The sequence below is a fragment of the Pseudorasbora parva genome, chromosome 15, assembly GCF_024679245.1.
Source record: "Pseudorasbora parva isolate DD20220531a chromosome 15, ASM2467924v1, whole genome shotgun sequence".
NCBI lineage: Eukaryota > Metazoa > Chordata > Actinopteri > Cypriniformes > Gobionidae > Pseudorasbora > Pseudorasbora parva.
In genome coordinates this window covers 11,522,800-11,549,436 of record NC_090186.1, presented here as the reverse complement: position 1 = coordinate 11,549,436, position 26,637 = coordinate 11,522,800, and positions in this window count along the sequence as shown.

The window sequence follows — 26,637 nt, the reverse complement described above, 5'->3', positions numbered from 1 at the left end:
TTCAAATTAATTGCTCTGTTTCTGGCACTGAAGGTTTAGGGTTAAAGCTTTTTGTGTAGGAAAAGTTGTCAGCAGGCTCAGGCTCAGCAACTCTTTGTGGCCACCATTAGACCACCTTTGTGGTCAAGCATCCGACTCTAAAGAAGTTTTTTCTTATGGCTGTCTCGTCACTAAATACAACTATAGTTATAGTATAGTTATAGTTTATAGTTTGGATATTCATGTTACTCCAGGCTCACATGTTCCTGAGTTGACTTCCCAAACTCCTTTCTCGTGTTTTTGTGCACATACTACACAACCTTGAGAGGTCCAGACACTTCCAGTGGGGCAGCGTTGGTATTGTCGATCCCATAGCACTAAACTCAGTGCAGCTTTTGATAGAGAATGTCTCAGGTTACTTGACTGTAACCAAGTTGCCTGAAAAAGTGCGAATGAGAGGCTGCACTGCATTGCCGCAATGGGGCCGTGTGCATTCCGATGATGTCACCGGCAGAGGTTATAAAAGTGTTTCTTCAGCGATTTAGCATTTGGCTTTATATCAGTAGAAACCCGGGAGTATATTCAGAAGATCGTGCTTACCTCAGCTCTCATGATGAATGTAATCTGACTCCTGCTGGGTTTGTGGCGTGACTCTCTTTCCGCTCACTCAAATGTTATTAAACAGACACGTTCAGTTTTTAATTTTAGTGTCTGTTCTTTAACTGAACTGATTTTATAAAAAGGAACGCGGTGGGAAAGTGATCCAGTAATCCAGCGGTGGCTTTAGGAGTAGCCTCATTGGGCAGCAAAGCAAGTGCATTCTGGGAGTTGTTGTCTTTCATCCCCATGGGACAAAAGTACGTTTTCTGTCTTTTCTCAGTCTAGAAGGCACTAAATTCAAAAATAATTTCACATTTCTACTACATTAATGACCCAGTTTAAATACAAAGCTTAATGTTAAATCACTGGAGTAACCCTTTAAGGACAAATTCTTAGCGTGTCTGCCACACATGCTTTACAACTGGTCAAACAAAGATCTTTCCATTAAAGGGTTAGTTCACCCAAAAATGACATTTCTTTCATTAATGACTCACCCCAATGTCGTTCCACACCCGTAAGACCTCTGTTCATTCTCGGAACACAGTTTAAGATATTTTAGATTTAGTCCGAGACCTTTCTGTCCTTTGAATGTAAGTGTATGCCCACTTGCTGTCCATGTCCAGAACGTAATGAAAACATCATCAAAGTAGTCCATATGTGACATCAGTTGGTTAGTTAGACTCTTTTGAAGCGTCGACAATACATTTTGGTCCAAAATTAACAAAAAATAAGACTTTATTCAGCATTGTCTTCTCTTCTACGTTTGTTTTCAAACCTCAAATAAAGAATCAAACGGTCGCGAATCAGCAGATTGATTTGTGATTCATATCGCCAATGTCACGTGATTTCAGCAGTTTGCCAGTTTGACACGCGATCCGAATCTTGAATCATGACCTTTTGATTCTTTATTTGAGGAACACGGAAGAGAAGAACATGCTGAATAAGGTCTTATTTATTTATTTATTTTGGACAAAAATGTATTGTCGACGCTTCTAAAGAGTCTAATTAACCAACTGATGTCACAGATGGACTACTTTGATGATGTTTGTTCCTTCATCTCTAAAAACTGCTATCATCAGACCACTTCTGAAAAAACCTACTTTAGACCCAGATGTTAATGACAACTACAGGCCCATCTCCAACCTCCCATACCTCTCTATGGTGCTGGAAAAAGTTGTTGCTGCGCAGCTTCAGGTCCATTTGGAGCATAACCATCTTTATGAGAAATTTCAGTCTGGTTTCCGCTCAGGACACAGCACAGAAACAGCTTTGGTCAGGGTCACAAACGATCTTTTGATGGCGGCAGATGCTGGTTCCCCATCCCTTCTCATCCTCCTGGACTTAACTGCAGCTTTCGATACAGTTGACCATAACATCCTCCTTCACCATTTACATTCCACCATCGGTCTCTCTGACTCGGTCCACAACTGGTTTTCTTCTTATCTCACTGGGAGAACTGAATATGTTGCATTAGGACAAGCTACATCCCTGTCACATAATGTCACCTGCGGTGTCCCTCAAGGCTCAGTGCTCGGACCCACCCTGTTCATACTCTACATGCTCCCCCTTGGCCGTCTCATCAACCGGCATGGGATTTCTTTTCACTGCTATGCTGATGACACTCAACTTTACTTTAGGACAAGTTCATCTCCCTCTGCTGACCTCACACCATCCACTTTGATCACTTGCCTGGATGAGATAAAGGCGTGGATGAAGCAAAACTTTCTGCAGCTAAATAGCTCCAAAACTGAAGCTATCCTATTCGGCACTCCACTTCAGGTCCAGAAGTCCGTTAACACCAGCATTGCTTTCTCTGATCAGGTCATTCCTCTTTCCACTTCAGTCACCAATCTGGGGGTCAGAATGGAATCACAGCTTACTTTTGTAGCTCACATCAAACACCTGTGTAAGACCTCCTTCTTCCACCTCAGAAACATTGCCAAACTTCGTCCCATTCTATCACTGGCTGATGCGGAGAAGCTTGTCCATGCCTTTATCTCCTCCAGGCTGGACTACTGCAATGCGCTCCTTATTGGCATCCCTAGCAAAAATCTCCAGAGGCTGCAGTGTATTCAGAACAGCGCTGCTAGGATCCTCATGAGGGTGTGCAAGTACGACCATTTCACCCCCATTCTAAAATCACTCCACTGGCTTCCTGTGTCGTTCAGGATCGAGTACAAGATCTCTCTCCTTACCCACCAGTGCATCCATGGTGATGCTCCCTCCTATCTTAAGGAACTCCTCACCACACAAACAGCCACTCGTAACCTCCGCTCTGTTTCGCTGTATCGCCTTAAAGCTCCCACAGCCAATCTCCGTACTATGGGAGATCGGGCCTTCTGCTTTGCAGCCCCAAGTCTGTGGAATGCTCTCCCTGACCACCTGCGGACTCCACAGACTATAGATACTTTTAAGCGTGGTCTTAAAACCCACCTTTTTAGCAGAGCTTTTAATTGACTTGCTACTTCTTTATTTTATTTTATTTTTCAGTTTTATTTATTTTATTTTATTCATTTATTCATATTTTATTCTTATTTATTTATTGTTGTTGATTTTCTTTTTCTTTTTTTTTCTTTTTTTTATTCTGTAGCACTTTGAGATTTTGTTTTATATAAAGTGCATTATAAATAAAAATGTATTATTATTATTATATATGTTTTCATTACCTTCTGGATGTGGACAGCAAGTGGGCATACACTTACATTCAAAGGACTAAATCTAAAATATCTTAAACTGTGTTCCGAGGATGAACCAAGGTCTTACGGGTGTGGAACGACAGGGGTGAGTCATTAGTGAAATAAATTTCATTAATGGGTGAACTAACCCTTTAATTTTGAACTCAGCATCTCATTCACATATTTTTTTTAGGGTTACAGTCAAGTTAGCCTAGGCGATTTGTTAAAATGTTGCTGACTGTTGTTGTTCTAGGAACAGGTAGACAGCTCAACATTCCTGTTTTTGAACCGTTCTCCTCCTCCTTTCTCCATCAATATCTCCATCAATATCTCTTTCAATCCCACCTCCCCACTTCTATGTGAAACAGATGTGAATCCTGACCCAGTTATATCTCTCCTGCTTCTCTTAGGCATCCATTGAATCCACAGACAGATAGACAGACAGACAGAAGTTATAAAACTTTCATTCCAACTGCAAGCAGGGAGAACAAACAGCAAGAACAAAGCAAAGGCACAAAAGGGAATAATAGACAAAGAAGAGACTGCGTGAGAGAAAAGACAGCATGCTCCTTTACTACTGACTGATGTGCTGTCCAACTGAGCCTTTCAGCCTTTTGCCTCTGTATAGATTTGTCGCCAGCCTTTTACAGTTACTGGTGGAGACAGACACCAAAAGACCGAAAAGACTGTCCTGTTTTCAATGCTGGACACACATCTTAAATACCTTAACGCTTATTCCTGTGAGTTGGAATGCAAAAGATCACGTCTGCTGTTGTCCTTTTAAGCTATGGTTAATGAAGTGGTAAATTAAAGATATGTCAGACTCTGACACAAAACTAATTTTCAAATGATGTAGGGCTGAAGTGTTTTACATTGAAAATGTCTGTCAGATTCATGACCTGGTTAGCACACATACTCAGGGGCATCATGCACTTTGTTTGTCCGTTTGTGGGAACACCAGTGATTTTGGCAGAATTGATGTCCTAGGCAAGACATGATAAAAACACTCTTTAGCAACTTAGTAGTAGTAAGTTTGTCCAATGGTGAGGTAAAGCTTTTGCATAGGGCATTTGAGTTCAGATCCTGACCGGAAATTTTTTTTTTCAAAATAACCAAAGAAAATTGCAACTGCCCGAGACAGCCATACATCACCATGCACTTTTGTATTATGGAAAAGAGCTTTGACATTTTGATAATGGCTCCTTTTGTTCCACAGGAAAAAGTCACATGAGATTCAAGCAACATGAGAGTAGATGATGACAGAATGAAGTGCAAATGATCTGTGGAAAGTGTGACTCAGTTGGAACGGCCAAATATAGACCTGTTGAATAAGCGATTTAGCACTGTGGTGCTCAAGTGGTTAATGTTAACTTGAACATGGCTTGCAACATTCCCCAACATTTAACACAATTAACACCATTTTTAATGCATGCATCATTGTTTTTGTCAATATGTAAAGTCTCTTCTTAAAGCTACACTGTGTAACTTTTTTAGTTTATTCTTAGCTAAAAACACTTAGTTCTTTCAAAAATATATGTGCTCATTAATGTATATTTACTTCTTTCACGCAATAAAGTATTCTCGTAAGTTTAGAATATGCCATTGGAAATACATACGGGTGAGGGGTTCGAATGCCGGTCGCCATGTTGCCCCTCCATCTTGAAAGTACATTAGCCAAAGAGGGACATACCCATAAATTCAAGCTTTGCCTTTCGCGTTTTAACACTCAATGGCACCGTGTCGAATGTGAAGAGGGGGATTGCCCTGTTAATATTGGACTAAATCGGCCACCATAGGAGTAAAACCGAAATCAGAATTGAGAGGAACTGAAACTAATATTCACTGGATGGTCATATACCTTTTCACCGCTAGATGGGGGAAAATATCACATAGTGTAGCTTTAAAGGATTAGTTACTCAAATAGATAAATAAAGATAATTATCATTTCATAATTTTTCTCACCTACATGTCTTTTCAAACCAGGATGGCATTTCTTCTGCAGATCACAAATGGAGATATTTTGAAGAGTTCCTTAATCTTTTGCATATTTACTCAAATATTGTGTTAAGACTGATGAATGGACATAAACAGCATTTTGGGTGATCTGTCCCTTTCAAGGTGGCAATTAAAGTCAGGTTTGTTACAGTAGAACAATGGATGGCAATGTAACAGAGACCTCAAGTGAGTTGTGTTTGAGTGTGTAAATTATTTTAGAAAGTTGAATTAGTGTAATGACTACTGCATGGTAGAGACTATAACATTCAAGCACAGGAGTAATTCATTTAATGCAGGTTATACTAATGTCTCAGTGTGCATGAGGCAGTTTGTGCTTGCTTGTGTTTGTGTGTGTGTGCGTGTCTCTGTGTGTGTGTGTGTGTGCTTTAAGAGTCCTCCCTCCGGATTTGATGTGATGAAGTAGCACATTGAGGACACAGATATTAGAGAAGAAATCCTAGGATGCACAAAAAGGCATTTATCTTATGAAATGAGAAATTTATTTGAAGCTTTTTTGCTCGTTTTTCTAAGGAGATCTCTTGGGAAATAACAATTTTTAATGAGCCATGTTTAGATTTGGGAGAGGGAAAAAGTTTACGTGCCATAAAAATAGACCCTCTTTTTTTCATAAAAATATATTATTTATTTATTTTTTATCTCACAACGGTTCTATCATGCTGTGAAAAGAAAATGATACAGAGTAAAAGACAGGCCAAATGGTACTATGAGAAAAAGATAATGGCCGTATGCAGGGCAAGACCTCTTATTTTTCTGTCCTTTTTGATTTTCAATATATTTTCACTTTAATTTTCTTTTTTTTTTTAAGATATGAAGAAAAATATGTGTCTTTCTGGACACATTTATCATTCATTTTAAGATTTTAATTCAATGCAGAATTGAGGAGTAACTAACTAAAAATCAGCAAAGCTACTAGCTCATTTATTTTCAGTAGCACATCATTTGTTTTCACAGTGTGCAGTAGCTGTGACTTTTAACATGCTTAGGGGTAAAGCCTCACTTCGCAATTCTTTTTATTTTATTTTATTTTTTTATAATCACAGTGTTGAAAAAATTCTTATTAGTTTCATTGAACCTGTTCATAAAGAAGGTTCATGCAGATGATTCCCAATTTTGCTATTCATTAATATTTTTTGAAAAAGTAAATAAATGCTTATATTTAGTATTTAATTTGCAGCATTGATTCGGAGAAGTGAAAAAAATTGCTCTACTGACTAACTTTGTTTAAAGACTTGTATCCAAAAGGAACCAAATATAAAACACAGCAGCCCCTCACGGACGGCTGCCGCGCACACACATAATAAAATTTAAACAAAATATAACATAAAATCCAGAGTCCTGCTGCATGAAGCTAGCCGAACAGTTGAGTTTCAGAGTAGGTTTAACGTTGACAAACCCAGATAAATCCAACATGGTTTAGATCAAGTTCAACTGTGTCTCAAAGCTTAGATAGATAGATCACCATTAGAATCTTTAACATTACTTAACATACAGCATGGGACAATTAAAATAACATCCAAAATCATTCATTATAATCCACCATAGACTATCTGTCTGCTCACTGAGTTCAATATGTAGATTATAGATAGTTTCTGCAGTGTGTCAAATCGACACAACCCTCCAACGTCACAACTTGGCAACTTAGAGTTACCCAGCTTCTGAATTATAGGTTTACTTAAAATATATTATGCTAAAAGCAGTATGTCAAATGAGCTGTATTTAATTTAGCAGGCAAAAAATCCTCTTATGACCTTCAGCTTCCAATATGATTCTGAAGTGTACATCCGACAGACACTTTAGAGCTGACTAGAATAGCTGCTGATTTCAACATGGTGAATATAGCATTTCCATTTGTATTTATACTAGTGTTGTTGTCAAGAGACCAAGTCAAGACCAAGACCAGTCTGTGCCGAGACCAAGGCAAGACTTAGACTTTGAGGCTTTGAGACCAAGACAAGAACAACCCAGAGTCAAGACGAATGTAATAATAAATAAACTAAATTAGAATAATGAGAGACTATATAGAGCTGTTCCCGCTGTGTAATATCATTGCTCTGCTGCACCCATGGTGCGGCAGGAATGTTCCTGGATCATTACGCAGTAATGAGGGAATAGTTTCTAGACATATCGGTCTAGAAAATCACAACTTTTTATATTTTCCCTCGGTCTCAGTACATGATGTAACTATACACATCATAGCATGTAAATAGGAAAATGTTGGCGTTATTTTGTCACTTATTAAGCAGTAGGCTAGATGGAGCCATTTACCTTCAGTCTTTGTGCTAAGCTAGCAGTGTGTGTGGCAGGCAGAGTTATTACAGCCTCGGAGATGAGAATGGTATGTATGGACTTTTCTAATTCTGGGGGATACGGCAAATATAAGTTAAAGTCCCAAAAAGTCAGCGTGTTCCTTTAAAGCTACACTGTGTGATATTTTCCCCCATCTAGCGGTGAAAAGATATTTGACCATCCAGTGAGTAATAGTTTCTGTTCCTCTCAATTCTGATTTCGTTTTAACTCCTACGGTGGCCAATTTAGTCCAAGATTAACATGGCAGTCCCCCTCTTCACACTCGACACGGTGCCATCGAGTGTAAAAAGGCGAAAAGCGAAGCTTGAATTTATGGGTATGTCCCTCTTTGGCTAATGTACTTTCAAGATGGAGGAGCAACATGGCGCCCGGCATTCGAACCCCTCACCAGTATGTATATTTTCAATGGCATAAACTTCATGTATACAACATTCGGTTATGTCTAAAGTGAAAATAAGCAGTTGGGTGTAAAACAAATGTGTCATGTGTGTCAGTATAATGAAATGTCTGTCTTAAAGTTACAGCAGTTTGTCTAATATACCTGCTGTTATTAATGTGAATCACATATTTTATTTGATTAATTCATATGTTTGTTATATTGTATTTGTCCTATATTTTGCAATTTGCTTTTTTTTCTTATTATTTTTAATAACAGAAAGGAGATAAAATAACGTAAAATAATGATATTGTTATTGTTCTCATTAAACAAAATTTCTCATATCGAGAAATTAGAATATCGGCTACCCCTAGTTTCAACATATATATATATATATATATATATATATATATATATATATAAACATATATATATATATATATATATATATATATATATATATATATATATATATATATATATATATATATATATATATATATATATACAGTATTGTTCAAAATAATAGCAGTACAATGTGACTAACCAGAATAATCAAGGTTTTTCGTATATTTTTTTTATTGCTACGTGGCAAACAAGTTACCAGTAGGTTCAGTAGATTCTCAGAAAACAAATGAGACCCAGCATTCATGATATGCACGCTCTTAAGGCTGTGCAATTGGGCAATTAGTTGAATTAGTTGAAAGGGGTGTGTTCAAAAAAATAGCAGTGTGGCATTTAATCACTGAGGTCATCAATTTTGTGAAGAAACAGGTGTGAATCAGGTGGCCCCTATTTAAGGATGAAGCCAACACTTGTTGAACATGCATTTGAAAGCTGAGGAAAATGGGTCGTTCAAGACATTGTTCAGAAGAACAGCGTACTTTGATTAAAAAGTTGATTAGAGAGGGGAAAACCTATAAAGAGGTGCAAAAAATGATAGGCTGTTCAGCTAAAATGATCTCCAATGCCTTAAAATGGAGAGCAAAACCAGAGAGACGTGGAAGAAAACGGAAGACAACCATCAAAATGGATAGAAGAATAACCAGAATGGCAAAGGCTCAGCCAATGATCACCTCCAGGATGATCAAAGACAGTCTGGAGTTACCTGTAAGTACTGTGACAGTTAGAAGACGTCTGTGTGAAGCTAATCTATTTTCAAGAATCCCCCGCAAAGTCCCTCTGTTAAAAAAAAGGCATGTGCAGAAGAGGTTACAATTTGCCAAAGAACACATCAACTGGCCTAACGAGAAATGGAGGAACATTTTGTGGACTGATGAGAGTAAAATTGTTCTTTTTGGGTCCAAGGGCCACAGGCAGTTTGTGAGACGACCCCCAAACTCTGAATTCAAGCCACAGTACACAGTGAAGACAGTGAAGCATGGAGGTGCAAGCATCATGATATGGGAATGTTTCTCCTACTATGGTGTTGGGCCTATTTATCGCATACCAGGGATCATGGATCAGTTTGCATATGTTAAAATACTTGAAGAGGTCATGTTGCCCTATGCTGAAGAGGACATGCCCTTGAAACGGTTGTTTCAACAAGACAATGACCCAAAACACACTAGTAAACGGGCAAAGTCTTGGTTCCAAACCAACAAAATTAATGTTATGGAGTGGCCAGCCCAATCTCCAGACCTTAATCCAATTGAGAACTTGTGGGGTGATATCAAAAATGCTGTTTCTGAAGCAAAACCAAGAAATGTGAATGAATTGTGGAATGTTGTTAAAGAATCATGGAGTGGAATAACAGGTGCCACAAGTTGGTTGACTCCATGCCACACAGATGTCAAGCAGTTTTAAAAAACTGTGGTCATACAACTAAATATTAGTTTAGTGATTCACAGGATTGCTAAAAAAAAAATGTTTGTACAAAATAGTTTTGAGTTTGTACAGTCAAAGGTAGACACTGCTATTTTTTTGAACACACCCCTTTCAACTAATTGCCCAATTGCACAGCCTTAAGAGCGTGCATATCATGAATGCTGGGTCTTGTTTGTTTTCTGACAATCTACTGAACCTACTGGTAACTTGTTTGCCACGTAGCAATAAAAAATATACTAAAAACCTTGATTATTCTGATTAGTCACATTGTACTGCTGTTATTTTGAACAATACTGTATATATATATATATATATATATATATATATATATATATATATATATATATATATATATATATATATATATATATATATATATATAAAAAGAAAGCACAAAAATTACAAGTGTCCACACCAAATTCACTAACTTGTTTTCATTGACACTTCAAACGGACTATATTAGTGAACTGATAGGGAGTAGTAGATGAGGGTAAAGGGGACACAGCTTGTCAACTTAATATTACAGGGAACATGAACATGACAGAACCCAGGCAAAGTAGAGGAGGAAACTGAATGAAAACGAAACAGAAAGAAAACTAAACAGACTAGAACATTATCCTGACACAACCTTTGCACGAAAACATTCAGTATTAAAATGTCTTCCTCATATTCTAATGAATGTTTTAAGAGTAACGTTAGGGGGAGCAGTGGTAACTGTTTTTCTAGCGTCTAATGACTTCATCTTGATGCAGTGCTTTTGTCATTTAAGAAGACATATGTTCTCCTGAGAGTCATGGACTGTGCCTGGATGTGTGGAGTACCGAAGCTGATCAGACTGTGTCAGAGACCCGCTGAGAAATAGATTACAGTGAGTCAATGCAGCGAAAACTGCTGTGAATCAAGATGCGGACTATGAGAGGATGTCAGTTAGTGTAAGTGTGTATGTGTGTGTTTAATGCTAGAAAGAGCGATAGGAAGATGACAGCACAAGCACACAGCCTATGGTGAGGATTACAAGGTTGGAGTTCTCCAGTAACCTTGCATGAAAGGATTTTCAATCAAATTTCCTTCTTTTACCCATCTCAAAAATCCTGTGCTCATTAGGAACTGATAGAACAATCTCTTAAAGGGACAGTTCGACTAAAATGATACTCACCCTCATATTATTCCAAACCTGTAAGCTGTTATTTTTCCAATTATGTATTTTCCATAATAATGAGAGTTTACACTTTCCTCGTTTTTAAACTGTTATAAATTGTTATTCTAGCTTCATGCATTCCTAAGTAAGGCATGGATTCATAAAAATGAAAAAAAAGCTGAGAAAATCACATTTTGACAAAGACAATTCTGTGTTTGGCAGGGAAGTGTTTTCTTACAAATAACGGAAAATTCCATGTTTGGCAGGGAAAGAGTTAATAGTGACCGCAAAAAAAAAAAAAAAAAAGCAATTTAAATGATTATTTTTTCTGTCGAAAAAAATCTGGGTTGTTTCAACCCTTTGGGTCTAATTTTAAACCCAATGATTGGTTTTGTCCATATTTGAAAAAAACAAAACAAAAAAAAAACAGCATGTCTAAAGTCGGCATGATATGGATAATACGATATTATATACTTATTATTGGTAGCTTACTTACAAATTGCAGTCAGTTACTGATTCCAAATTACATGACAAAAAATGTAGTTAGTAATGTAATCAAGATTACTCATTTTAGGTTATGTATTAAGATTACTTTTTGATTACTTTTTAGATATCGTTTGACTCATTTATCACATTGATTTGATAGGATAATCTTGTACCAACTGATGAAAATACAATCTATTTCATTATTTGTTAACAATAACATGAAGTGCATGAAATAGTACATTACATCAGGATTACACAGACTGGGGTTCATGATGAAACTGCAGTGGGTTCATAATAATAATAATAATAATTGTTTACTGTCACAGTGTGTTTTAGTTTTGTTTTATGTTCATATTTCATGTTTTTAAGTTTATGTTCACTGTCATGTTCTCTGACATGTTTTCCTGGGATTCCAATGCGTTCTTGTGTCATGTTGTCATTGGTTCTTTTAGTCATGTAGGTTCTCAGTTCTGTTCAGCTTCATGGTATAGGCCCCTGGTCTAGTATTGAATGTGTTGTTATAAAGATCAAGTCATGTTTACTTTGTTGTTTTGAGTTAAATAAACTGCACTTGGGTTCTGAGATTTATGAACTTCATTAAATTATTATTATTGACAATTTTATTATTGACCTAACTTATTAACTTAAAATCTCAGGGGATATCAAATAAATAGATTAGGACAAAGAGGTTCAGCTGACAAATAAAGTTGGGGAATCCCTGCATTTCATTTCCTGTAAATAAGAAATGATGTGCATTTGAATGTGTTTGAAAGACAAAAACCTTTCAGAGACAGTAATGCATGGTTAAATGACTCACTGAGAGATAATTCAAATAATAATGAATGTGTTCGTCAGGAGCTGATTAGATATGCAATGTTGAGAAAACACTTGTTAAAAGTGAAATGATTGCTGTGGGAATTTCAGTGATGGCTCATGACTAGTGTCTGGTCTGTGTGCGCAATTCCAAAAACCCGGAATACCTTCTTAACGTATTTTGACGGGGTGAAGAAGCACACGACACGATTGTGCAGGTGAGTTCCCTGAAAGGTGGATATTTTTTGGTGAACAGGGTGAAAAGTGCAGTCGGTGGGTGCTCGGCTGATCTCCCTCAATCCTCGTGGTTCCTGTGCGGTGCAGTGTGGGTCCATGTTCACCTCCTTGTGGGGTGGGCTGGCGGTCACGTACGCTGCCCTCTGGGGAAATAGTAGAGAATAAGGTTAGCCAAGTCTTGAGGAGACATCACTCACCTCGTTGCTCATTTACCACGCTTTTATAGCGGGTGTTTGATGGGCGGCAGCTGTGACCGCTCAGCCCGTGAGGGTGCAGGTGCGTCCGGTTTGTTGCCAGGGTGAGGCTGATGAAGGCTCGGGACGCTTGTCACAGAATATAAGCAGTAGGGTTTAATCCACAACTTTCCCGAACTCTGACCTTTCCCATGATCGATATGGCAACGTAGAACACGCCGGTAACGAACTTTCGGTTTACGTTAGTCTGTACTGTTATCAGCTAAACGTTTGGTTGTATTATGAGGATTCAGGAGTAGACTTTTACAACAACGCTTCAGGCAAAATGATCACATGTCCCAGATGGTCGCATGGATCTGACTATCTTACAAGAACTAATATCTGTTGCACTAAGCGGTTCACCAGAGTTATGCGTGCACACATTTTGCCACTGTGTGGTAGGGTTGGCTGTTCCTATGAACCACGCAAGAGTTACCTTCCGTCCATGCACCTGTAAATCTATTTTATTTTATTATAAATAAAGGTTTATTTGTTTCTAGTTATTTATTTTGTTAGATATTTCCACTTTGCGGGAGTCCCGCAAAATAATTTTATTTTCCCGCAACACACACACAATAATATTTTGCCGCCCGCATCCGCATTCACCCATCAAATATGATCCCGGATAGTAACGTTAGGTTGTTAGAGCGGTCTTGCTACACATTAAATCTGTAAATAATTGAAAACAATAAACATACCCTTGCAAAAAATTATACAGCTGTACTGCAGTATTTTAAATAGGTTCAACTAATATATAAACTCAATAATTACATTTACAGCAATGAAATGTTTATTTTTATTACAACGCACTTAAATTAATTGACGTTCATGCATCTATTTTCATGTTGATGACAATGTCTGACATGATTTCAACAATTACAAATATTAAAATATAAATATTACTTCTGCATCACAATTCTTGAGTTTATTTGAAGCTCGTTGGGCATTGAATGGAGTGCGTAGTGTGCTAGCAACATGTCAAACGGGTCCGTTTATGTTGCATGGTTAATGGAAGCAAGGTTTCGGAGGTGTGAGACCCAGGCGCTCAGCGGCGCCCAGCGCTCATTAACCCGGCGAGAGCAGCCTTAACTCGGCTCGTCCTTCTGACGACTGCCGCTGCCTGGCAGAAGCCCCTCCCATGACGCAAATTCGCGTCTGTTGTGTAGTGAATGAAGCGAATGGATTCAATAAGTTTACGCGTCCAAGTTTGTGCGAACTGCACTATTTATTCGCGTCACTCGCGTCTGGTGTGAACGCAGCATAACTGTTATGTGTGCTAAACCGGAACTGAGATACCGCCAACCGGAAGTATGGAGTGTCATGGCGACGCCCACTAAGACTTGCAGGAAAGTTGTGGATAGAAATGAGCATTTAAAAAATAACAAAGAAGTCAAATGTTAAATAATTAAATAATTGAAATACATTTCTCACATACAAGTTACTTTAAATTTCTTTAAACGTGAGAATAGGATACTTTCTTAGAAATATTAAATAGTTTGATTAAATAATATCTGAAAGTCCATGTATCCTTAGGTGTCCGATCCACAAAAGGCTGGTGTGAGAAAGTGCTTGTGTTTGAGTGTGTGTCACTGGGCTGTGGGAGTGGGATAGTGGGCGGCAGGTGGATGAAGAGCATTGCATGCTGGTCTGTATGGAAATAAGATATAATTGCACAGTACGTTCAGCCTGCCTGTCGTTTCTAAAATTCAAAGGGAATTTGCATCATTATGTGCAGACTTTTCAGATATGCTAATGTTTTTTTTCTGGGTTTTTTTCTCAACGCTCACAGGCATCTTTCAGTGCAATTAGATCCTCTCAACTGACTGTGTAATCACACGATTTCCAAGCAGAAGGGGGGAGAAAAAAACACTTAAATGTTTCTGTTAACTTTAAATTACACATAGTGAAGGGCCCTATACAAAAGTCTCTGACAGTTTTTGTAATCATATCCAGAGGAAATAGTCCCAGGAAAATAAGTTAATTATATTTTAGAATTAATTATAATGTGTAATAGTTTAAATGACATGCATTTAAATTATATACTTTAAACAAAACTGGAGAATAAATAGAAAGTAGCATATCTTCATTCATAATCCTGATTCATAACTTACAATAAGCTATTCAGTCTTGTGTAGTCAGACTTTTGGCTAAATGGCATTTGATAAACATTGCAGTCTCTCCTGTCCAAGAACCATACACTGTTTTTACGTGTTATTCAGTAGTGGGTTTTACAGATGCATAATAATAGCCAGTGTGGAATTTATTTTTATTTATTTAAAAAATTGTTTAAACTATGAAGTGATAGTCTCTGCAAACCGTTGTACAAAAGGCTCAATGATGTGACACTCTTTTCTTTCCTTTCCATTTCATTTGTGTACACTCATATGTATTCAATGTGTAATACGCTGTTCCTTTTTGATTATTCCATGCGCATAACATCAGTCATTAAAATTTTTCAAACCTTATGAAACCACCATGATACTTTGTACATGTGTGTTAAACTAGATTTGTCCTTAAATTTATTGTGAACACTCACAGGAAGACAATCTCACTGTAAAATCGCTGCTGCATTAATTGTTTAAGTACAGTCAACTTGAAAGTTTAAGTAATTTTAACTCAACTTATGTTGATGAGTTAAAGCAATGTACAAACACATGTTGTCATAACTTATTGATCATACACTGTTTTGCTCCTGGGTATCTAGTTTGCTTGCCATACTTTGGCAATTTTACTGATCATTTCATCATCATCAAAAGCACAGCATTCCTTGTAAACGAAACCTTCTTTTCCCCTTATGGATTGATAAAACAACTGTTTGTTCTTTCTTTCAAATGTTTTGTAAAGCCAGCCAATCAGATTAAAGATTACCAGATCAAGAAAATGCTTGTATGCAATATGAATCAGATGGTAAGTTTGTGGGCAAAATTAACCTTGATTGAAGATAAACCTCCTGCATGAGTCTAATAGTGGTCGCACTACTGAGGTAAACAACCGCTTTTTTAAAATCCACGATCAGCATGGAAGAAAATAACAGCTTGTTATCGTATATTTATTTAAATGCTAATTCCTATTTTTTCATTCCTCAGACATCAGCTTCAGAGGGGATAAGGCATGCCCATAAACCCATTCCTTGCAAACCTGTACCGCCTCAGAAAATCTGAAAATGATCATTTTCTACAAAAGGCCATTGTGGGCTGCTTCTGTGGTAGAAATCAATGGTTCTCCCAAATCTCCTTGAACAAGGCTGATTGCGTGAGACAGATCGAAGAGCACAATAGACTTTCAACAACAGAACTGTGCTAGCCAGGGACTTGGATTTGTTGAGTTAAGGTATCTTTTCACGTTGTTTTTTAATAAAGAGAAAACGAATGGAGCAGTTGTTCATTCAGCCACATATCTGAACGTCTGCTCGTTTTGCATCGCGGTTTTCACCTCCCACACCAAGTCCTGCTTAATTATGGAACAGAACCGGTGGCCATTTTAGTTAAATGCTTTGAAAAGATTATTTGCTGTGGTCAATCATGTTGATGCCGTGCAGAATGCAGACGGAGGAAGCCTCGGACTTGCTGATGGTGCCGTCGATCTGTTGGACTGCATTGCTCATTTGGGTCAAGTGCACGGTAATCAATGATGTCTCTAGGCAGACGAGTCAAAGGCGATATTTCACTTTAGAGGAAAAAAGAACAGAGGAAGATCAAAGCCTGGCATGGAAAAGCGGTCCACTGGCCTTGGCTTTGAACTTCATGCTGATATAAACTGAGTCCATCCCTCCACTAAGAAAAAGAAAAAACTGCAGTCACGAAATAACAATAGTCACGCATGTCCGACAGCATGCTAAATAATAAGACTTAAAGGTTCAACCAAGAATTCTATCATTTACTCACCCTCTTTTTTACCTTTTTAAGAAAACGAACATTTTAAGGAAACTGCACGCTGCTCTTTCGTGTAAAATATCAGTTTGTAGTGAGTTTGTCAGCCTGAAAAAAAGCTAATTTGCTATTTTCGATGCTTGAGAAGTAATTTAGCTTTGTATGAGAAATTTAAGCCATTATAATGAGCCCGATCTCACGAAAATGCGTATAAATATAATACGCACTTTATGCCGTTTTATACATCCCAGGCTCATAGGAAATACGATACTCTGCCTACATTTTTGCAACACCCTAATTATGTTCCTCTAGGTACGTTTACCTGCACTTTTTGGGTGAAACGTCCACTGGAGGTGTTAAGTGGTAATATTTTTTCTCCCTTCCCAGACTGTTCTCATGAAATGGCGTATATATGACACGCCATTTCGTATGCCATTTTGGCGTGCTATCAAGACGCATAATCGCTTTTTAGCGTGTTTATCAATGCCGTTTCATTCTATCCCCCTACACTGCCCCTATTCCCAAACCTACCCATCACACACACACGCAAACACACAGCCCCTAAACCTACCCATCACACGAAACATTCTGCATTTTTACATTTTCAAAAAAAACTATTTAGTATGTGTATAAATCCATTTACTTTGTAGACACACACACACATATTCAGACACATTTTGAAAGTGTAACTCAAACCCTTCCCTAAACCTACCCATTCGAGTATTATAAAAAACAGGATATAACAGGCAAATACGACTGCATACATAATTTATTCAGAAAGTACAAATATTCCAAGTGTTCCGAGGCCAAACGATTGATTTGTGTGAAGAAAATCCCCAAAAGCGATCAGTAACGTCGAATCCATCCGCCAAAGATTATAATAAATTTCAAATATTGCCGCCGGAAGAAACGTCACATCAGCTTTGACAGCATTGGCTGTCGTGTGTCTCGTGACCAATTGCGTCATTACATCAGCTTCGATTGTAAAATGCCATTGGCTCTCGTGTGTCTCGTGACTGATCGGATCATTCAACTTGTTGTGTTCAACTTCATTTGAATCAGAAATATGAATGAACGAGTGCGTGTGTGTTCTGTTCACGAAGGGGCGCGATCATCATTTCAACGACTAAAACATGAAGATCAACTCTGTTCTTCACATGAAGATATCGTATGACTTCAGAAGACTTGGAATGCAACTTGAGTTAATACTTTTATACTGTTTTTTGGTCAGTTTTTGCAATAAATACACGTGACTGTACATTTATTTGCCTGTTACTGTTATGTGTTTTATATTGTTGAGAGTTGGTAGGTTTAGGGTAGGAGTGGAGTTAGTTACTCCAAAATATAAAATTATGCTATAAATATTAATTCTGTGAGATCAGTCATGGTGTCATGTTGTGCATCTGGAATGGAGAAAAAAATATTACCACTTAGCGCCTCCAGTGGATGTTTTACCCCAAAAGTGCAGGTAAACGTACCTGGAGGTACATAATTAGGGTGTTGCAAAAATGTAGGCAGAGTAAACTCATTTTGGCATATCCATTCCACGAAATGTCACACTCGTACTATTGATACGCATTACCATGAGATCGTGTTGTAATATTCCCCTCCAGTAAGTTGATAATTGGATTGAATCGTTGTAGAATTTTGAGTTGTGAATCAGGTGAACTAGTTCATAAAAAATAAGCAATATGTTTTTTTTTCTGTACCCCCCCCCCATTTTGAATTATCATTAAAGCTATTATTTAAAACATAAAATAAATCAAGGTATTACGTAAAAATCAAAGGTCTTTGAATGATTTCCACCTTTCTTTCTTTTATCCATCTCATGCTTTTTGCATGTTATTGTTAACAGCAGAGGCTGGTTTTAATTGCAGGGAGCAACAGTTTATAGGGTTTAATTGCAGCAGATTTCCTGAGTTGCTTTGTCCATTCTTGTCTACCTGCTGGTTCCATGTTCCACCCCTACCAACAGAAATAATAGTGCCTTTCATTTAAAAACCCTCTAACCACAACCGTGAGCTTTAGACAAAATGAAGGCCCCGCATTCAGAGTAGAACAAAGACATTAATGGCCACTCGTCCACAAAACGAGTTGGTTTTGTGGCGAGACTCTAAAGAGCACCAGCATCGGGAAAAAGAACCGTGATATTTTGCTCAAGCCCTGTGAATTGAATTGTGATATTTTGTGACATTTAGCAGTTGTCATTGTGTTGAGCACCTATGTGCTGAATACTGATAGATCGCGGGTCTGCTGACAGGATAAGCAAATGTGGCACTTAAAATGCAAACAGAATAGTAGGGGTGTTCGATTCCCGGCTGTTTGGAGCCGACTCCCACTGTAGGAGTCTATGGAATCAAATCCTCGAATCCCTTTACTTTACATCAAAACTTTGATTGCAGATTGCAAATTGCAGTTGATACACACTTAAATTATTTCCCCCGACACAAAGCCTTAAAATCCCCTTATTAAAACCGCACACTTTTATCGACTGTCCATTTCTAAAGTAAGCACAATAAATGTGTGACAAAGTTTCCGTGACAGCTCTCTGACTCTGCATTACGTCAGTGTCTCAATTCCTTGTTTCAATTTATTCACTCCTTGCTTATAGTTCACTCAACTGCATTCACTTTATAGGGTTTAAAGAATCAGTAATCAAGTGAGCGATTTCGAACACAGCAACAAGAGTCCATTCCTGTGCTGGAGTCGACCCTGACTCTGGGGCTATTCAGAGTTGAGGAATGGACTCTTTTTGAATTTCCTCCCCATCACTTCAGAATAGTTGAAAATTGAAAGCCGAGATTTCTGAGAACTGTCTGGTCTGTTAATGTGTGGTTTGCCCACAGAAATAATCAAGGACATACCGTACTCTTTTTTTTTCTGCAGGCTATTTATGGCTAGTCCATTAACAAGTGCAAGATTACAGTACATGCCGCTTTCTTTAAAGGGGACCTATTGTGCAAAATTCTCTTTTATAAATTGTTTGAACACTGATGTGTATCTGCAGTGTGTGAGAACAACCAGCTATAATTGTCCTGTTTGGTTGCAATATAAGATGAATGTGGGATCTTAATGCAAGTAGTTTGAGTATGTATTTACACAGAACTCAGGAACAATACACATGAGCAGAACAACCTAACCATACACTCTTAGAAGAAAAGGTGCTATATAGAACCTTAAAAGGTTCTATCGGCGCTATGTAGTTGGAACCCCTAAAAGGTTCACTGCAAAAAATGCTTTTCTTACTTAGTATTTTTGTCTTTTTTCTAGTCCAAACATCTAAACATTCTTAAAACAAGAAGTATTTACTAGACAAGCAAAATTAATTGTCTTATTTTGGGATTTCAAAATTAAGAGAGTATTTGCTAAGATAAGAATTTTTTTTTTTTTTTTTTGCAGTGTTCTATATAGAACCCTTTTTAAGTGCCAAAGGGGTTCTTTCTCGCATTATAGAACCCTTTAAGCATAAAAGGGTCTTTGGAGTATACTCAACTATATTTCTATATATAACCTTTTAAGGGTTCCGAATACGTAGCGCTGATAGAACGTTTTCTTCTAAGAGTGTATGCAACGTAGAACTGACATGAACTGAAAGAAACACAGGGCTTAAATACACAGCAAACAATAGGGGGTTAATTAACTTAACACCCTGATATAACTAAATCAATCAGTAACCATGAAGAGAAACAGGCATTGACAACTAATTAACAAACTGACAGCAGAAACACTAGAACAAATACAAACATAACACATACATCAAAACACACTTAGCATGTGAAAGAACTCCCACCATCTGTGGCCTTGATCTAGTAGCTTGGCTCAGCCACTATGGCCAGGGATCCAAACTTTTCTTGGGAGGAGCTCTGGGGTTATGAACTGGAGTCAGCTCTTGAGCTTGAGCAGACTCAGGACCTTTTCTCACTGGAATAGACTCAGGGATTTATCTCACTGGAACGGACTCTGGAATTGATTCGGGAATTTCAACCACTTTGCTTGGTGCTGGCTTACTGTCTTTCTCCTCACTCTCCACAATGGCAAAGGGGGAAAAATACCCATTCCACAAAGTCCTGGAAGCTCCCCGGAGTCCCAACTCTGGGCAGGTGTGCAGGAAAAATACACAGAGGCTGGTGTTATTGTAATAGATGAAAGGAACCATATCCAAATACCTCTCTGTGTGTGGTCCTCGAGAGACAGATCCCCCTGGGAGAGGAGGAGAATCTTCACCACTCCGAGATCCATATTATGGTCAGTTCTTCTGTCATGATTGGTTGCAAAAAAAGGATGAATGAATGATATAAATGCAAGCAGTTTGATTTACACAGAACTCAGGAACAATACACATGTCTGAAGTATCAGCAGTATATAAGGATCATAAGCAATACAAGGATGCAATGCTAGAGCTTTTATTTAAACAGGTCGTGTGCTGCGTTCACCCAATCAATGACACTGGCCCTGCAAATATGCAAATAATGTGAAATGTCAGCTTATGAATACTCAAGATTAATTGCTGAGCGGTGTGAAACATGAAACAAGATATTACCCAGGATTCAGTTTACCCGGGGTTTAGAATGTCCCAGTGTGAAAAGTTTTACATTTTAACATGCTATGAAAAAATATCTGTGGGGTATTTTGAGATTCACAAAACGTCTCAAACACTCTGGGGACATTATAGACAAGATTTTACATCTTGTAAAAAGAGGTTTAACAAAACACACTGGTGGTTTTATTTAAAGATGATGTCACAGAATCTTGCCGGACATAACAGTGTCAGGAATTTATTATAGTTCATGGGCAGTGTAATAGTAAAATCTCAAAGAGAGGAAAGCTGAAATGTAATTTAAAAGCTCTCTTATTTAGATCTGCTGCTGCTGCTTTGAGATTCCTGAGATTTGAGAAGCTTTTTAATATCCAGATTAATCACTGGTGTAGATAGGATTGTATGCATAAACACTTGATGGACCACATCAACCTACAAGAACACATAAATTATATTTTGCTTACTCAATATTGTTTCAGTACAAAGATAATGAACTTGAACGTGATAAAAATGTGTATTTCTTCATTTTCTTTGATGCTGTCAGAAATTAATTCCCATTAGTACCTGCAGTGTATAAAACAATGTATTTAAAAAATTGGTATTTCATTTGATGTGAGTAAATAAAGTGCTATATTAATGTTTTTTTTCTTTTCTTTTCTTTTTCTTTTCTTTTTTTTTTTTAATAAGCAAAGTAAAATAAGAGACATTTTGCCAAAATAGTAACTTTGGTATGTATAAGAAATCATAATTTAACAGGATGGCTTATAGTCAAAAATGTCACAACCTTTTGGAAACTTTATTGCTGAAAAGTCCAAATAAGCCTACAAATATTCAAGTTGCATTTTTATTATTACTTTTTTTTTTTATGTCACTTTGATTTGATTTTCAGTATTAGAAAGCAGCGTATCCTAGATATAAATTATATATATATATATATATATATATATATATATATATATATATATATATATATATATATATATATATATATATATATATATATATATATATATATATATATATATATATATATATATATATATATATATATATATATATATAAATGAATCTCCTCATTATTATTGGCTGGTCAAGACATTTATTAATGTATTTATTTATTTATTTATCTATTTATTTATTTAATTAATTAATTTAATAATACATTTTTACTTGACAGATTTTTTGTAAGTAACCGGAATCCGAAAGATTCCGAAATGATTTTACTGTGTACAAATTGTACAAATATGATGTTCTCTCAAGCAACAGCGTTCTGGCTTTTTACCGGTATATTCTGTGATGTCAGTGATCAGAAGTGATCTTTAAGCGCCACACCACTGTATTCATTCGCCCACATGAGGCAAAAAACTTTGCTTTCACTGCTTGTTCAATTTGACCCATTTTTTTTGACGTCTGACTGAAAGGCATAAGGGGATAATCAAACAGAATGAGTTTTTGCTCCTAAAAACACAAGACGTGCATAAAATCCAACCACACAGCCGCAATGCTGATGAATGGATAAGAAGGCTGGGTTTCGGACAAAGATGATCATCTTGCACATATTTACATAGAAAAACGATAAAAAAAAGTTACTGTAAATAGCGTGGAGTAATCACATCATCTCCATAATAACTTTGATTGCCCCAAAGCAGAATTCTTATGTTAGCAAGTACGTGAACATCTTATTTCTGCATTCACACAGAGCACATTATCGGTAAATTACTGGTAATTTAAAAATGTCCTATACTAGCAAATTGCCGGAACCAATTTACTGGTATTTTTGAAAAAGATCTGTTCACACATGATCTCTAACCGGTAATTTACCGTTAAAGACTGTGTATGAAAGGTGCTATTGTATACTTACCAAAGGCAGAACACTGTAGCAAGCACCCGGAACACTTTAGCAACTGCCTAGATAATAAGTTAGATGTCTATATAATTTGTAATGTGTTTCAAACTTCCAGGCAAGGCTTTGTCAAGTCGACATTTAAACTTTTTGAGTTTTAATTATTATTCTTATAGTCAGATTGCCTTCATAAGTTGCCAGGCAACTCTGCAAATGTAGGCACACAAAGAAACATCCCTTTACTGAATAATGTATTCACAGTATAACTAGAGGGAGCCTTTAGGAAGCCTTCAAAGTGTTAGTCCTAATTAAAAGTGCCTTGTGTTGAGATCTGCTGAGTTTGAAACATATCTGTTAAATGCTAAATTCAGCTGCAAGACTTTGGTCTTCACACTGCAGTCTTTATATCTGGCTCATATTTCACAGTGAATGCAAAATTATGCGAATGCATACATACAAGTTGGTAGAAATGAATGATAAACAACTTTCCTGAAACAAGTTGTTGTGAGTATTTTGATGTTTAAATCTTTAACTTTGCACATTCAGTGTGGAAAATCATGTGAATTTTTTTAAATATCCAGAAACATCTGAGAAGTTCTATTTAGGGTCACCCAAACATGTACATTCTGTCCATTATTTTTCATTTAAGCACACTCTCATGTCTGTGAAACACAAACAGTAGGGTTTGTGTTCTGGGTTCTGGAGCACATTGGTTTTCATTGTATGAAAAAGAAAAAAAAAGTATGTCCCACATTAGAAAATAAGTCATGACATGACGACATCATTTAATGTATTTGCTAGTCTGATGTGTATTGGTTTGATAGATACAGTTTAGCGTTTGGCCATTATACAAAAATATTTAAATTCTCAGTGCCATGATTGACCAATTAGAATCAAGTATTCAAAAAATTCAATTTGTAAATGTCTCAGTGAATGAGTTCCTGTTTGTAAATGTCAGCGCTCGCAACAAATGACATGCCATTGTTTAAAAAAAATGTTGCCACAACAGTATTTCAATTATAGTTTTGATTCTCCATTCTCTTTAGCTTTCATTACTATTTATTTATTTTCAGAGGATCATGTTATATATTCATGAGATTTTGAAATACAGAATGATTCCTCAGAAAGAATCTTGATATGTGGCCATATCTGACATAAGATTATGGCTGCATATTATTATTCATAACAGTTCTACAAATTATGTGATGTGATTTCTCTTTTCAGAGAATGAGTAAATGAAAACAAATGTTAATAGACATTTTCAAATGCAAGCAGTTTGCGGTCTTGGATGCACATGCGTGTGTGTTTGTGTCTTTGTACACGCTTGTCTGTGTGTCTGAGTTGATAAGAGAAAATGGTTGTGTATTTTTCACAGCTGGAACCCTTTGCACGCTGCATCCGACAGTATCACTTTGCAAACCATTCAAATCAAGTCACGCAAACACACTTTCGCATGCGCTGCAGCTGCATTTAATCAAAATCATTCATAATTCACACTTCTGTGTGTGACTCCTTCCCGTGAAGATAGAATAAAAACGCCATTTGTGATGAAACAACATTGATTGGCCAACATGGCTTTGAGCGGTCATTATGTCCATCTTTTACCCCAGTACAATTTCTGCAGTGTCTTTATAAAACGGTCGTGCTTGCTGTTGAAACTGGCTGTTCTGGCAAAGGGGTTTTATATATGAACGAACATAAGGACGGTGATTAGCTGGACTAGAACGATAGCGGAGCGATTTTTGGACAATTGCTGATGTCTCGTGTAGCTCATCTGCTTTTATCTAAATGGCTCATTCATGTTTCATTGAAATATCACAACCTGTACACACTGTCAAACTGATTTTAGTAACTTGAACATATCCAATAAGATTTGAAGGCAAAGAACTTAAATATAACAGAGGTTCTGAATTCATTAAATAACTCACACTTTTTTATTACCTCTGGTTTCGAGGAAGGTATTAGATTCTCTATAATACAGATTTACAGTGGAGGGCATGTGAACCCCAATGGGTACTTGGATTTTTTTGTCTGCTTTGATTTTCTACAGAAGATTAAGAAAATGAATCATGGTTAATTCTCTATTTATTGTAGTATTGCAGTCAGTTCCTTAAAAAAAAGCTATGCTAGTTTTAGGTTTGCAGTCTCACGTTTTAAACACATGAACCGTAAACACAAGGAATAAAAGTAAAGTTATAAACATGCAACAATGAAATTATTAAATAATGCAGCAACATTCCTCTAACAATGTTTGTACAAAAAGTGTTTTCAGTCATATTTTATAGGGGAGACATTGTAACATGGGGAGCTCACATGAGAAGTGGCATCATCTTGTAAGCAACATTCTACATTTTAGGACCAAAAAATATATTTTCAGAAAGAAAAGTCTTTTTTTAATATACATATTTTTTTAATCAAGATTATTTTTGTCTAGAAATCATTGTATTGTAGATACAGATATTTGGCGTGCATAATCTAAAGTATAGCTATTTTACTACTTCAATTTGATGTGTTGCATTTATGCTAACTTCAAACCTACATGCTAAAACAGTTACCGAAGTTATGGCTGTTATGGGTAAGGATAGTTGTAACAAGTACATTAAAAATGTTGCAACCAACGCCTTACAATAGTTGCGTTTACATGGAGTACTGTAATGGGTTTAAAAGTCCAATCCAAATGAAAATGTGCCATATAAATAAGACAAAAAAATAAAATCATAATTTGTTTCATTTGGGCCAACTAACCCAAGAGCGGGCCGGTGACGAGTGGTAATGAGTACCAGCTGCGTGACACACCAGTCTCGTCTCGCGGCCAAGTGAAAGGAGCATAAAAGGAGGAGCCAAGGCAGCTGAAGACGAGAGAGGACCAGGCCTGGATTTATGTTATTTTATGTTTTGTTATGTGTTTGTGGGCAGTCGTCCGTAAGGGGCTGCCCGCGGTTTACTTTCGTTTTGTTTATTTAATAAAAGTTGTTGAACGTTCGCCGGTTCCCGCCTCCTTCCCATCTACGAACTTTATTACACATATATTACATGATTATGTGTATGTGTCTAACAGAACATACCTTAGCACGCTGTCACAGACTGGAGAATCTCTTATTTGTTGGTTCATTGCGATTCGGGTTCAAACTCCCAGGGCTTGCAAAGCCCAACATCCCGGAGGTATGTGTTTTCCAGACGGGCTACCAAAACATAAGCACGTTGGCATTCTGGTGAATCTCAAATAATGAAATAACATTAATTTCTTGATCTGCGTTGTGTTTGAAAAGCACGCACGTGTGTGTGTGTGTGTGTGTGTGTGTGTGTGTGTGTGTGTGTGTGTGTGTGTGTGTGTGTGTGTGTGTGTGTGTGTCAATCACAAAAATCAATCACAGGTGGATGCAAGATAAATTATTGTGTTTGTTTGATAAATACGTTTTTGAGAGCCATGTCAGAGAATTATTCCGGCCACTTTCAAAACAATCCCTCCCGTAAACTGACAAGGAAGTTGAAGCTCAATAAATATGCAAATCTTCTCCAATACTAACTGTGGGCGTTTACTTACAAGTCTCCAGTGCGGCACGCCCATCAAAACCCAGCGTTCAGGAGAAAGCCTCAATACCAGTGCAGAAAATAGCCTATTACTTATTAATGATGATTTTTTTTTAATTTAAAAACCATGCAAACCTCATACGTTGACCTCAGACAAGAGGTGGACAAAG